A 16,016-nucleotide genomic window follows, 5' to 3' on the forward strand; every position below is an offset into this window, starting at 1 on the left:
CTCGTTACCAGTCATCCCCGACCCCCAAGCCCTCCAGCCCTAGGAAGTGTACCTTCCGGCCCCAGACATTTGCTTAGATATATCATACAGATAGATATTTCTTTTAATGGTTTCACAGTAAAATACCTGTCCATTTATTGAGGGATTTTTCTCTTTTGCAAAAATGTTTTGTAATTTTCAGAGTAAAAGTTTTGTAGGTCTTTTGTTTATTTATTTATTCTCAAGTATTTTATTCATTTTGATGCTAGTATGAAGTTAACTTCATTTTCAAATGGTTCACAGACAGACTACAGAAATACAACTGATATTTGTATATTGATCTTGTATCCTGCATGCTTGCCAAACATGTTTACTCGTTGTAATCATTTTGTAGTGGACTCCTTAGGATTTTTTTTAGGAGTAAGATCGTGTCATCTCGAATTTCCGGGCCAGAACCTCCGTACAACGTTGAATAGAAGTGAGGAGGGTGGACGTCCTTGTATTGCCGCTGATCTGAGGGGAAAAACATCCGTTCTTTCATCATTAAGTATGTTAGCTGTGGGGTTTTTTTAAAATAGATTTCCTTTATCATGTTGAAGAAAATCCCATCCATGTCTAGTTTGTGGCATGTCTTCATCATAATAAGGTGTTGGACTTTGTCAAGTGCTTTTACTTCATCTATAAAGGCTCTGTTGGTAGATACATATATATTTATAATTCCTATAACTTCTGCATGGATTGACCACTTCTGTAATAAAATTTCCTTCTTTATATCCAGTAACATCTGTTTTTGTTTTAAAGTCTATTTTGTCTGATAGTTGTGTAGCCACTCCAGTTTTTTTATGGGTGCTGTTTGCACCACATATTTTTTCCCATCTTTTAGATTCCAACCTCTACACACGTTTGAATCTGAAGGGTGTCTTCTCTCGAGAGGACAGTTAAGTATTTTCTTATCCTTTCTGGCAATCTCTGTCTTTGGATTGGATTGTTTACTCCATTCATATTTAATATTAGCGTTGACATGATTAGATATATCATGTTGTATGAGACCATAGCAAACTACACCCAGGCAGAGCCTTGGAAAGCCCTTGTGCACCTAAGTGTCCCCTCGTGAGCTCCTGCCCTGTCACAAGATCCCCGGGCTGGCCAGCTGAGGGCTGTCACTGCAGCCAGGGTGACCCAAACCCACCAGCTCGCTACCCATCAGCCGTGAAGGATGTACGTGTGAAGTCACACGCTCACATATGGGTGGATATTTTTGCTCTCCTTTAATCAAGAATGGCCCCCCTTGAAGGGGACCAGAATATGTCCCCCAAAATATGCCTCTTTGGCATAAGGATTATTTTAAGCTGATTATTTTGAGAAACAGCAGATGCAAGAGAAGCTCTGAAAACAGAGCCTAAGTTTCCTTTTTTAAGGGATATTCACATTTATAAAGGACGTTTCCGCATATAAAGGTGTCTCCTACTTCTATACCAAGGAGCAGGGTTACTCTTAGCAACTCTTAGGAATGGAAAGCACACACTTAAATCTGCATAACAAACCTTACTAAAAAATTCTCGTTTATCACACATTTCCTGACCCCATCCTGTAACTGACCTCCCCTCCCCAACCAGAGTCCAAAATGCCTCTCCTTCGTGCAGACTCAGATGCCACAGAAGGCCCCAAGCTCCAGCCGCTTACTGTTTGTGCACACACGTAATTAAAACTAGCTTTTTTCCTCTATCGTTAATCTGTCTTATATCAGTTTGATTTGCAGGCCCCAGTCATTGAACCCAGGACAGCAGAGGGAAGACGTTTTCCCTTCCCTGCCCTCTGCACAAAGAGTCCCCTACAGATGCCCACCAAGTGAGAAAGGTGTTTTTAAAATGGTGACATGATTATCAAGTGATCAAACTCAGTATCACTAATGAGACAAACGGGTGTGTTATATCTCCTGATTTGCTGCCATTGGACGGCTGCAAATCCCCTCTGCAGCACTCCTACCAAACATGTTCTCAGAATCTGCTGACGAATCCAGACTGTGAACATTATACAAAACTATGTCAGTGCATAGATGCCACATGAACTGTTAAATATCGGGATGGAGTGAGGTGTTTAGAGTAATGACCAATTAAAACGTTGGCACCAAATCAATCTTCTTAAGTGGACAAAATGTCTCAGGGAAATAAGATAATAAGTAACTGTGGCTCAGTTGAGAAAGCGAAAGACAAGGGTCCAGGAAGCAGGGAAACACAGCAGATTTTAAAAGCGTGTCCAGAAAAGACACGGGTGTGGTTATCAACATGCAGAGTTGATGGAAATCAGATACGTCATCATCTCCCCAAGTCTCTGAGAGCTTCACTGCCTGAAGGTACCATCACCCAGGACCAAGAGAGAATGTGACCCTGCAGGATTAAAGGACATTGGTTCCGAACCTTCCATGGGCAAGACACCCCAGAAAGCTGCTCAGTCCCCAAGGAGGAAATATGTCCTAATGTCCCGTTCAGATGTAGCCAAGAAGGTAATGGCAGAAGAAGACTGTCCCACGGGGAGGCTGGGACGCAGAGACCAAGGCGCTGCCGGGAGAGGAATTGAAGCTCCCCCGTCCCTGGGTGGGCGCCAGTGACCGCGTGCGTCCCTCATTCTGCCTTCTTTCAAATGGGTCCTAAAGTGCTTGTTGCCATGTTTCCTGTCCCTTGCGCCACCACAGCGCACCAGGTACTCGAGGGCAGTTCGCTGGTCTGCACACGGAGAGGGAGTCACCTCCAGACACCCGGGAGGCTCCCAGCCACTGTTCAGACAGCCTTGACCTCGACGTGACACGGGCCAGGACGGACCCTTGGGGCGTCCCCCTTAGGAAGGAGGCAGAATATTCTGTTTTGGGGACGGACAGTGAACTGAATATGTGGAGACAGGGCGGATTCACTAATTAGTGCTGCTTACCGGACACCCTGGCTCTCGGCCCCCAGGGATGTCCTGCCCCCTTTTAGCTGGGTGGGGCCTCGTGACCAGTCCAGGTCCTTCCCAGGCCAGAACACTTGCTCCTTCTGCCAACCCCCTGCCTCCCGGGCTCTCCTTCCCCCGCTCTGTCCTGCAGCCGGACCCTGAACGTGCATAAGAAGTAAAGACGCCCCTCTCCACCCGCCTCCAGACGGTTCCTCAAAATGGGCGTTTAGCATAAGCAAGAAGTAAGCCTGTGTGTTTAAGCTACCGATATTTAGTATTTTTTAAAATGCACTATCATTTTTCTTACCGCAGTCTGATCCAGTCTACCCTGAAAGGTAAGTAAGTCCTCGGCTTCAAGGACATCTTAGCTGGAAAGCAAGACAGAGGGGCCCCCAAATAGAGGTTGAAAGGGTCGAGGCCCCAGCAGGAAGTGGGTTTCACCCCAAAGTTCAAATGAAGATACTCAAAGGTGGGGACTCTTCACAGGGACACGATCGGAGGGAAGGACCAGCCGGGGTGATGAGGCACAGAGACCAGCAAGAGCAAGGAGAGGTCGCCTCTCTCAGGGTTGAAGGGACGGGAAGAGACAGAGACAATGACCCAGCGAAGGAGCCAGGCTCCGGGGGACGCGGCCCAGACGCTGCAGGGGGCACGATCCTGGAGCCCACCCTAGAGCCCATCCTGGAGCCGGGAAGGGAGGGAAGCAGCACCTTCTGTTCCCCATCTGCCAGCCAGCAGGACGGGAGAGCACAGGACACTGGCCCCAGGGAGCGGAGGTGCAGATCAGAGGAATGATTTCAGTGAGCCCGGACTCTTGCGTCTTCCCGTGCACAGAAAACCTGAGAGGCCTGGTTCCTCCCTGCCCTCTGCGAGCCGACGCGCAGAGCTAGCGAGAGGCTGCCTCCCGGGCTATAGTCCTCAGAAAGCCCGCTGAATAAAACACGCTTCTCAACCTGTAGGCTGTGCTTTTTCTTTTTTCAGTTGACATATCTAAGCGTCCAGTTTTCACCAAGACATTTTAAGACACACAAAGGAGCAGGACACTCTGTCCCACACACAGCAAAATTAACAGTTGGCAAAGTTATAGAAGAGGAACACCAGCTTGAAGGAACAGACACCTTAGAACAGATTGTTTTCAAGCGCACGTGGAAGAGTCGCAGAGTAGACAGACCATAGACTCGGCCATAAACTAAGTCCTAATAAAGGTAAAAGGACTGAAATCACACAAAGTATACTCTCTGACCACAATGGAGTTAAATTAGAAATCAAAAAGTGAAGGTAATTTAGGGAAAGCACAAATATTTGGAAATTAAACAATAGATTGCTAAACAACACACACCACACACAGGTGAACGGACTTACAACGTAGATCTGAACGAAAATACAACATACCAGCATTTATGATAAACAGCTGAAACAGGGCTTAGCTTTCTAATCTAGCTTTAAATGCCCATATTAGAAAAGAAGAGCGTTCCCAAAACAGTAATCTAAGCTGTTCCCCATTAGCATATTGATGAATGGCTAAATAATTTGTTGTATCCTTACAATGAAATATTATCTGGCAATAAAAAGGAATGAAGTACTGACACATGCTACGAGATTGATGAACCTCAGAGACAGTTATGTGAAGTGACAGAAGCAAATACAAGAGTCAGCATATGGTGTGGTTCCCTGTCTACGAAATGCCCATGAAAGGAAAACTTAGAGACAGAAAGCAGATTGGAGGTTGCCTGGAGCTGCGGGTGCGAGCTGGAGCACGAGAGACCTTACTGGGGGTGTAGAAATGCCATAAGCCTGACTTCTGGTGGAGGCTGCAGCACTCAGCAAGATGATTAAAAGTCCTTGAATGGCTGAATTTTATGAGATGTAAAATATATACCTCAATAAAACTGCTTTTTTAAAAAAGCAAAAACTACATGTATCTATGGAAAGATGGAAAATACCTACAACCTCCCTTCTAGGTATCTCCTTCCAAAAATATTTCTCAAGAAAATGAAGAGAAAATGTAGTTGTGTTGGCAGTGATTCATTTACTCCCTTGAGGACTTTATGAGTGTAATGCAGATTAAAAAAAAAAATGATTAGTGAAACAACAGACTTACCAAAAGAAAGAGAAAAATAGGGCATGGTAGAAAACTCAGATCTATCCAAATGTCTGCCTGGTAGATTCTACTGTCATTCTTTGTACAAAATAATAAACAGCAAGAGAATCAAAATCTCAAAATCCTCAAATAATGTTGCAGCCTTGTACCCATCACCTCCTGCTGTACAGGGAGCCTGCAGCCCCCCCCCCAGTTCCTCTCTGTGCTCACACCCCACCCCACGGAGAGGACACTATGGCATGGAGACCCCTCTCCACAATCACTAACCCAAGCTTCGCCTCTCTGATTATAACCCCCATCCCTTCAACTTCTTACCCATTTGACTCCCTAGACCTGTTCTTAAATCTTAAAAGACTTCAGTGTATCAAGTCCTCTGAGTTTTCCTTCCATCAGTCTTGTCATTTCTTTACCCTTTAATTGAATTGAACTGGTTCATTGTATCAATAATATATCCACTGTTAGTTAAGAGTATGTTTAGCTTGATGTATTAAAAATAAAAACAACACCACAGGTGTTTATGTCTCTCTATCTGAGAAGTAAACAAACAAACAAGAAAGACAACTGTAAATTACTAAAAAAGAGAGAGAGAGAAAAAAAACTGTCAACATAGAATTACGTGCACAGCATGAATGCCATTCAAACTAGAGTAGATGAATTGCATCAAAAAGAATAAAATATCTGGGAATAAGTTTAACTAACAAGGTAAAAGACCTGTACAATGAGAACTATAGACACTGATGAAAGAAATTGAAAGACATTCCATGTCCATGGATTAGGAGAATTAATACTGTTAAAATGCCCATATTATCCAAAGCAATCTATAGATTCAGTGCAATTAATATCAAAATTCCAATGGCATTTTTCACAGGAAGAGAAAAAACAAGCATAAAATTTGTATGGAACCACAAAAGACCCTGAATAGCTAAAGTAATCCTGAGAAAGAAGAACAAAGCTTGTGGTATCACACTCCTTGATTTCAAACTATATTCTAAATATATAGTAATCAAAACAGCATGGTATTGGCATAAAAAACAGACACATATATCAATGGAATAGAGTAACGAGACCAGAAATAAACACACGCATATATGGTCAATTAATTTATGACAAAGAAACCAAGAATGTACAATGGAGAAAGAACAGCCTCTTCAATGAGTGATGCTGGGAAGACATCTCTCACAGACAGAATGCCCAACAACACCGAGAAACAAATGCGGGTGGAAGAGAGAAGTCGGGCGGTGGCTTTTACTTTTTATTTTTAATCAAGCTAGCCTGCTGGAAAGGTGGCTTATTTCTAAACATAAGACCATTTTATAGTTTATTGAAATGTCAATATACATATTTACACACAAATTTTCCTCCAATGCCGTACCATTTATCTCAGAATATAGACGATCCTTTCAGGACAATGGCCCTAGACTCAGCCTCATCTGCAGCTTTTTCTTCTGTCCCTTTCCCCAACACAGGGGCCTCTTTTGGTTTTTGGATGTTCAGTCTGCTCCCTGCCACTTATTAGTCCTTCCAGAATGTCCTCCTCCCCTCCCCTGTCTCACTTAGCTGGTACCCCTCAACCCTCTGAACTCAGTTCAAACATCACCTCAGCAGAGAAGTATCTCGACTCCCAAGAAGGTCTGACTTCCTGCTAAATAATCTTGCAGCATCCTTCACCCACCACAACTGCCCTCATCTGTAGTTCATGCTTTAGGGGCAAGAGATACCCCTCCCCCTCTAAACCGTAAGCCCCATGAGACCAGGGATCCATCTTCTCTGTTCACTGTTCCCCACTGTTCACACCTGGCCCTGCACACGTTGGCCATTTAATCCATATTTGCTGAATAAGTAAGGAACTAATATATCCATCAAGTTTTCTAAAGCCCCACATACCTCTTCATGTAGAATGTATAAATTCCATCCTTGAAAGTAAGAGCAAAGGGGAAATTAAATTGATCCCTCCCTTACCCTCTCCACCTTATTTATTACAGTGTAAGAAACTCTATTCCAGCAATGCATTCAGGGCTGTAACACCTCCAGTCCCAATAAATAGGACTAATAATTGTATCATAGACTAACCGTATTATTTGAGACTTTGGCAGGTATCCTTGTTATGTTTGGAAGACTTAGCTTGACCAGCAATATATCCAAATCCGTGGATGAGTCATGTCGTAACAAGGATCTACTGTACTGTTCAGATCTGGCTGGGAAATGACAGAGGTCTCCATAGCTTTCCTTGGCTCAGATCCACTGCCCTCTTGTGCAGTAAGAAAAACACCAACCTGAGAACCCAAGGCAGTAGGAGTGGAGGCAGGACCTTATTTAAAAGAAGCCCCAGAATTACTTCTACCCCAGCCTGTCAGAAGATGCTTCAAAACAAAAAACAAAACCAAAAGTAACCCAGGGTCACCCTAGAGTCATGGCACCAAAAGGTCAACGATCGTGTTTCTAAAACAAAACTGCTGTTGCTGGATTTTTGAACGGCCAGTGTAGTTCCTTTTAAAAATGTTTTTAAAACAAAAAATGATGTCATTTTTAAGTGTGTTGCACTGCACGCTCTAACAACAGCAGCGGTCGTTCATTCGACTGCTCTGTGGCAGGTCTCACAGTAGGAGAAGCACAGGGCGTGTCAGACTAACTGGATTCGAGACTTGCTTATGGGACCAATGGGTTGTTGGGTAACCCATGTGCAAAATGGGCTTTATCCTGACTTTATCAGGACAAGATTAAAGGGATTAGGAGAGGATTCAACAAAATAAAACCTGCTGAATTGCTTCGTACAATATCTAGCTCATGGTAAGCACTTAATAAAGGATCATCCTTGTTATTACTGTTATGTGCTGAATACTATGTGAGCACCTTACATGCACCATCTCAAGTCCTTACAACAGCTCTGAGAGATAATCATTAATATTCCCATTTCACCAAAGAGTAAATGGGAATAAAATAATTAGCTCGCGGTCACTCAGCTAGTATGTAACACTAGTCATTATTCAAATCCAGACCTATTGAACTTCAAAGTCCGCAGTCATTTTTGAACTCAAAAACTGCATAATTTAATGGGCACTCAGGCTGGGTCATATTATTCTTTATTATACTCTTAACCAAACACAATTACCCCAGTCTGCATAAGGGCTGTTATTGTCTGATTTCCAAATACTTGGAGGTCAATAAATGGTCATTCTGCTAACATGCAGTTTACAAACCAGTAGACTTAGAACAGCTGTCATGTGTATGAAGTCTAGTTCTCAATGTCATCAGCTGTGAGGTAGTAAATTATACCTGTCCTAGAGAGTTGTTAGGAGATTTAAATAAGATTCACAAACATAGTTAGTGCAATTCTTGGCTAAAGGTAGGCACTCAGTAAGTTCTTATTAAAAAAAAGAATACATATGCATGTATATATACACAGGTACTTATAAGGATATAAAATCCATAAGAAAGAAAGGGAAAGAATGAAAGAAGGAAGGAAGGAAAGGAAGGAAGAAAGAAAGAGAAAGAAAGAAAGAAAGGGAGAAGGGGAGAGAGATAGGGAGGGATGGAGGGAAGAGGGAAGGAAAGAAAGAAGGAGGGAAGGAAGGAAGGGAGAAAGGGAGGGAGGGAAAGAGAGAGAGAGAAAGAAAGAAAGAAAGGAAGAAAAAGAAAGAAAGAAAGAAAGAAAGAAAGAAAGAAAGAAGGAAGGAAGGAAGGAAGCAAGGAAGGAAGGAAGGAAAGATAGGGAGCGATGAGGGATGGAGGGAGGAGGGAAGGAAGGAAGGGAGGAAGGAAGGACAGCAGGCAGGACTCAGGGCCCTGGGCTCTGTCCATCTTGGCACTCAATCACCGGGAGTTGCTTGCTGGCGGGAGAGATGCCTCCAGGTGTCTGTTTGCATCAAGGACCAGAAGCCTCCAGGGAACAGAGAACCGAAGGGTGCGAACCTGCAGGCGCTGGTGCAGCGCGCTGGAGGAAAGGCCATTTGGCGCTGGGCACCGCGTTCGTCAGGTGCTTGTCCTCTGAGCAGCCCCCGCGCCCTCACCTCTCGGGCCTGGGTCAAGAGCATGGAAAACGCGAGGCTGCGGGGAACCCCAGGCCCGGGGCTGCTGTGTCCAGTGCTGTGTCGTCTGCGCAGCGGAGACGAGACCAGGTCCGGGGCTGGGGCTGGAGGAGGCTGGACGCCGTCTAAGGGGACGCGTCTGGCTCGGACAGGAGGTAAGCTGGGGGCGTCCAGGGAATTTTGCCGTGGCTTCCACAACCTGCGGGCGTGGTCAGCAGCCTCGGTGGACACTGGAGGCATGGCCACGGCCACCAAGACGGGGACGCAAGAAGGCGCCCCAGGGCTCCAGGCAGGGGCTGGGCCCCCCAAGAGGAAGCCTGTCTACACAGCTGGGGAGACAAAGCAGGAGAACCACTCTTCAAGGGCTTCTATTCAAACCCCCTTTCTCCCCAGGCTGACACAGCTGAAGAAAATATAGTCTCCCTAAAAACAAAGGGTTTATAATGAATCATCTTTAATCGTCCTTTTCAAGTCGAAAACTGAGCCTTTCCTCACCCAAACGTACCAGCGATCACGCTGATACTTCGTTTGAATGGTTCATCTGCCTGAGCTGATTGTAGGTGTATCTGGTGAAATAGCCTGAAAACATACAAATTCAAATGTTCTTCTGGGAAAACGATGATAATGATGATGTGCATAACGTGTCCTATAATTTCCAGGTTATTATTTTTTAAGTTCACTTTGGAATCCATTGACTCACTGCTGATGGAAATAGTCAACATTTCTATTCCAAGTACAAAGAAGAAACAAAAAAAAAGCAGCAAAATCCCACCCTCAAAAGACAATACACAGTACATAGGACCAGCTTCCAAACTTGTTCTCTGCGATCAGCTGAGCAGTGCATTTAACTTCCCTGTACCGCCCACCAGCGGCTGGGTTTCCACTCCCTGTGGGAGGGGTCCTGCTCTGCCATCCTCCCCGCAGGCTCCTCCAGGGAAGGCCTCCCTGGGCTCTGTGTCCCGGGGATCTTCCATGCACGGCACCCACCCTCTTCCATCCAACACTTAATCCTGGGGCATCACCCATGTTGATTTTCAACATTGTTGTGTCAAGTCAGGGCCTTCCCTGGGGCTCAGGGTGACCTTCCTCCAGTGCAGAGTCTCTATCCTGACACAAGGGTGGCTTGGATCCATGTCGTGGGAACGACGTGGACCACTGGCTCTGAGCCCTCCCGTTTCAGGGGGCCTCGCCTCAGCCTGTGTGTTTAAAGATCGTGGCTACCAGGGACCTGTGTCCTTTTCCTTCCTTACTGCAACTTGACAAACCCTGACCATCATCTTTGGAAACGAGGGAGATTTGTGCTGTACCCGGGGGAGTCAGCACGGTTGCAGGTGCCCGACGGTCCCCCCAGGAGGGACTGGACGGAGGGGGTCCCATCGACAGGAGGATGCGCCCCAGCTCACGTGGCCAGTGGCTGTTCCTGTAAAGGCACAGGCTTGTCAGGTGCTTTGTGGCGGGAAGCGGGACCATGCCCACACCTCTGGGACCACCCCCATCCCCACATTCGCTGACACCAGCGAGTATCACCAACTGGGGAGACCCACCAGGCCGTTTCAAGAGCTCCCCCAATGCATCTTAGAGCCAAGGGGAGCCACCTTTCAGTCGACCACAAAGAGAAAACCGAAATCCGGGCGTCGGGAGAACCAGGTTGAACTGTGGTCCTTCTGGTGTAAGTTCTCCGTCAGGTGGAGGATGGTCCAGTGTGTGGGATCCAAGTCTCCCTTTGCACTTTGGTCTAAAACTACTGAAGCCAAGACATCCTGTACCTTCTGTCCCCCCCTTTCCATGAGTGAGGGTCTCTCCTGGGGTGGAGGGGGCATTTGCCATTTTAAGCGGAACCTGCTGTTTCCCACAGTCTCCGCGTAGCACGGGGACATCTGTCCTGATGTACGGAGGGTAAGGATGAAACCAACATTAAATATGGGCAGGGGATGCCCATGCAGAGGCATTAAACTGGACCGCTTCCCAGGGTGGAGAGGGCAGCAGAGGACAGGACACTAATTTCACCAGAGTTTTGAAGTAGAGAACTGTTCCTTCTTTCTACTTTGACGCCTTTAGAGGCTTTCGAGGAGAGTCTGCAAAGGCTGCTGGCTTACATTTCCCAGCAGAAGGTGGCCTGTCCCCCAGCGCCGTGGAAGCTGCTTGACAGGGCTTTACCCCGGGAAGCAGTAGGGTCAGACCTCATCCCCTGTGAGGCTGAGAAAGTTCCCACCTCTCCTCGCCTTCCCGGCCAGAGTCAAAGGGCACGCGCTGCCCCCCATCCCCGAGGCTCTGCCCTGACGCCTGACTCCACCTCAGCCTCCTCTCTGGCCTCAGTTCCCGCCACCCTTTCCGAAGCACAGCTCCTGGTTCTGGGTCATCACTCAGCATCAAGAACGTAATTCCAACGGTTCGAGACCATGTGGCGTCTCGGGATTACTCTCACGCCCTTGACGTCCATCCATAATCACCTTTGAATGGTTGCACAGTGTCTCTGCCTCGTGATGTATCCCCCCCCCAGTAGAGTCTGGGTCCGTGTGGGGGTGGAGGGTAGCCTGGGGGTGGAGGGTAGAACTCCACCCACCCAGCTCCTAAGAGGCCTTAGGCTTCTGCAATCAGCTGATGGTCTCCAGCAGCCGGGAGAGTTACAGTAAGGAGACTTCAGTGTTAATACTAGTTAATAATAGATGTTAACACTCTCCTGCTGCCCGTGAACCGGACCACCACCTCCCCTGGCAGCGGGCGACGGGGACTGATCATTCCTTAGTGCCAGCGAGAGGCTTACATCTGGGGTCTGAAGGTGATGAGTGAGCACCACGGGGCTTACTTCCCATGATGATGCTGGCTTTAAGGTAAGACTTTTACTTTTAAACACAGGTCACAGAGCACGTTTAGAAAAGATTGCTCTGCCCGTGGTATGTGTGTGTTTCTTTTGAAACAGGTATAACTTAAGAAAACGTCTACTTTGAAAAATCACAGCATATGAAATGAGGTTTCCATCCAGGCAAAATAGTTGGTCAGCAGTGGATCAAAGTGCCCACAAGGCTCTAGATGTCTTTCCCAGGGGCTTGCAAACAGTGTGCCCGGGTCTGCCTGGCTGGTGACGGCCACCGTCCTGGCGCAGAGGACAGGTGTCAGGGAAGCTGGCGGGAGCCTCGTGTCAACCGAGTGATCTGACAGACCTGTGTTTCTGGGAAATGGCTCGCCAGGAGGTGGGCCCAGATCTCAATTAAGGGAGAAAGTCATAAGCAGAGCGTGATTTAGACTTTGCTTCTCTAATCGTCTTGAAAAGTTTCACAGTCTGCTCTTTGAAAGGATTTTGGCGTGAAAATCCAGGTGGATGTCTGGGCGACTCGGGTCCGGGGCTAAGCCAGGGCACCTGGGCGCAGGGGGCGGGCGGGCAGCGACACTCACATACTGCCCCCTCCCTGCCCCCGTCCTCCAATCCCTGCTCAGTATGTCAGTGACACCGGCACTGATCCAGAACCTGAGCACCTGGAAGGCATTCTGCGGACCTACTGTGCGCTCTGCGGGGCCAGGGTGGGGGCCCCGGGGAACTCGGGGAGCTCCTCCCCCTGCTCCCCGAGCCTCTCTGTCCGGCCGCCAGGCCCCCCAGGCGCTGCCGCCTCTGCTGGGGACCAGAGCACCCGGTAGCTCCTCGTTCCCCAGCTGCACCCGCACTCCCACCGGGCACCCACTGGAGCCGGCGCCCGGCACCCCTTCGGGCGTGGACACCGTGGGGTCCTCGGGCAGACCCGGGAAGGGGGCTCACACCTCCTCAATTGCTCTGCACTGGGGGGTCCAGAGCAGCTCCACCTCCCTCGGGAGCCCAGGGGCTCCCAGTCCGTCCCTTTCCGGGTCCACCCGCCAGGCTCCCCCCACTTGTCCTGCGGCCTGGCTGGCACTGGACTGCAGTCAGAAGCCTCCCCGGGGACCCAGGGTTTCTTACAGGGTCCCACTGGGGGCTTGGCTCCCCATTCTCCCCCAGGAAGTGCCTCAGTCCTTCTTGTAAGCGAGTGCAGACCAACCTGCCCACGCGTGAACAAGGAAGCCATGTCCACGACACGGCAGCGCCCCACGCTGGGAGCGAGGCAGGTGTGTCACACACGTGCGCACACACTTACGGAGAGAAAGAGGACTTCCCGGCTGTGGGGCACCCCCATTATAGCTGGAAACACTGCTTCTTTACGGGTGGGTTTAATTCCCCAACAAAATCCCATTAAAGACTGGAGTCCCTTCCAGTCACTTCCAGCTTTGAAAGCCACGTGATGCTTATAGGATAAGAATAATGATCAGTGTTGTCTCCTTTTTGGGCAAAGACCACGGCAGCTCCTTAGCTGAGTGCTCAGGGCTCTGGTCCAATGTCTTCCCAGAAGCCACACCCAAGGCCTGGGGTAAATGATATCACGTTTGAAATGAAACAACTGTGACCCTGGTGTTACTTAGGAAAAAAGGGAGACACACAGCGCAGACTGTGGTGGGTGGAACGGACACAGGAAGATGGTAAATGGGGAGATTATAAACATTCCCTAGTGAGGAAGAATGTGGGAAGGCACTCTTCGTGCTCTGCAGCTGGTAATGAGCCTGACTCAGTCCTGTGATAGAAACTAAGTTACAACCGAGCAGTGGAATAGGTAGGACTTGAAGTTAAGCAGGTTAGAGACGAGTGCCCACCCCGCTGCCCCAGTTCCCTGTTAGCAGTGTGATCTGACCCTTGCACCTCCATCTCCTCACCTGCCCCTGCAGGGCTGGCTACTTTGGGGGATTAACTGAGCCATGCGTGAGGCGTGCCCAGCACGGTGGGCAGCTCACATGGAACCTTCTAGAACCGCGGCCTGTATATCACCCTCCACTCCACAGACTGCCTGGCCTCAGGGTCTTGCCCACTTAGCAGACCAGGTGGGTAGCGGAGTGCCCAGCCGTGAAGGAGGACGCACAGTGGGAATCCGCCCCATCGCGGCCATTGGATGCCCTGGGATGCTCGTTCCCGCCTTTGAGCCTCTGCCTGTGGGTCATCAGGGGCCCAGCGAACAACCATCCGAGGTGCCCCTGAGTTACCAATACGGTGCTTTCCTCACGACGGCCCAGACCAATGAAAGTCTTCCCCGCCTCGCTCACCATCCTTTAAGCGGCATAGTGCGTTTGTAAATTTCACCTGCGTTTCTACAAACACAAATAAGTCACTGTTAATTAAGAACAGATTAAAAACTCAGGGTTTAAATAATGTTCGCCTGAAATTGGGGCAACTGCAAAATGAGGTTCCGTTCAGGCCCTGGGTGTGCCGACCAATCGTCCACCTTCCCCGAGGTGGCAGCCTTGTCAGAGAATTATGGAAAAGGAAGCCCAGAAAGGAAACCGGGCGTCTTCCCAACTCCACCAGTAGGTGTCTCTCTGCGCCCACAGATCCTGGAGCCCCGGCGTGTTCTCTGCCATCGTTCCCGCTCCTCTAGCTGCCCTGTCGGCAGGCACGGAGAGGACGCTGCGGGCGTGGATGTCTTTGACCTTGAATGGCACATTAACTGCAGTGCAGCCATCAGAGGCAAAGGGGGTTCGAAAACCGTGCCTAGAGACGAGGCGCTGCATACAAGTTATTCGACACAAAATATTCAATACATCTCATTAAAAGCTGCTCCCGCGTTCAGCAAGGTTTTGTGTTCGGTGTTAGATGTGCGCCACTTCTGACCTCACCACATTGGAGCCAGGCGGACACACACAGAACCCGCGGCTGTGAGACACCCAGAAAGAACGAGCACCGTCACACCGTACAGCACACCCTGACAGCTTGCCTTCCCGTTGTTCCTCACACAGTTCTCTCTCTGTCACACACACACACACACACACACACACACACACGCTCATGCTGGCCTCGCTGAGCAGACAGATGTGTGTACGTGAGTTTTATCCACATCCCCAGAGGATGTCATGAAGCTCAGAACCTATTAGCAGAATCCTACACTCACTGGTTATTTCCCCTTCTGCATTGGGAAATATTTGTCCCCATATCATTGGAAAAGAAATAAGGGAAGAGTATCAAACATAATTTACAGACAGAGATACCCAGGTACCCAAGGAAATATTTATTACTCTTTCAGGGGCTGGTTGACTTTATCTGAAGCTGAGTTCAATTATGAATTAGGACTACAAATACATACACATCTGTGTACAAACACAGGTACGTGCCAAACCATGAGTGGCCTCACGCCTTTGTCATTCAGACTTCAAAGTTCCATATCACAGCCACTTTGTTACTATCTAAATAGTTAAGAAATTAGCTAGGCACGATCATATTCTCCAGACAGCACAGTCAAACCAACGACATTCCATGACTGCATATCTTTCAAGGGAGATTATCCCTCCCCCGCCCGCTCCAGGGTGCCGGCCACAAACTGAAGCCAGAAGACACACCATCGTCTTAGGAGCCTGTTCTCTACCTCGGCCCAGCGTGGTTTCCTCTGGTGCCGGACTTGTTTCCTAAACTCAGTCAGATCTGCACTGCTTCCCACATACCTACGTACCTACATGTACACAAATCCCTGTGCAAAGTAAACAAACCTGAGGTGCATTCCCAAACCTCATGAATCTAATTTATTCCCCAATCCGGCAAGGCAAGAATATGTCTTTCATGGAAAAGACGGGGTCCGGGAGAAGTCCCGCTGGCACGGGGAGCCTGCGGGGAAGGGCTGGCCCTCCCGTGAGGTCACAGAGCTGCCCTTTACAAAGCTGTCTACAAGTCACCTCTGTCAGCATCTTCAGAAAACAGAGCAAAGAAGAGACTGTCAGGTAACTCACATCAGGGCCCATCCTAATAGCCTTCCCGACAATTAAGGAGCTAGATCACATGGGCTTCCAAGGTCCCACGCGCCCCACAGACCACAGGGAAGGCGTGCCCCCCCCCCCGGCGGGGCTCAGTTGCTAGGAGGGGTATTTTTAAGGCCCACTTCCTCCAGCAGAACCGCGATCCTGGGGGGAGTTGGGCCCAGGACCCTAGAAGCTGCCCCCAGGCC

This window comes from Balaenoptera musculus, chromosome 17, assembly GCF_009873245.2.
Source record: "Balaenoptera musculus isolate JJ_BM4_2016_0621 chromosome 17, mBalMus1.pri.v3, whole genome shotgun sequence".
Lineage (NCBI taxonomy): Eukaryota > Metazoa > Chordata > Mammalia > Artiodactyla > Balaenopteridae > Balaenoptera > Balaenoptera musculus.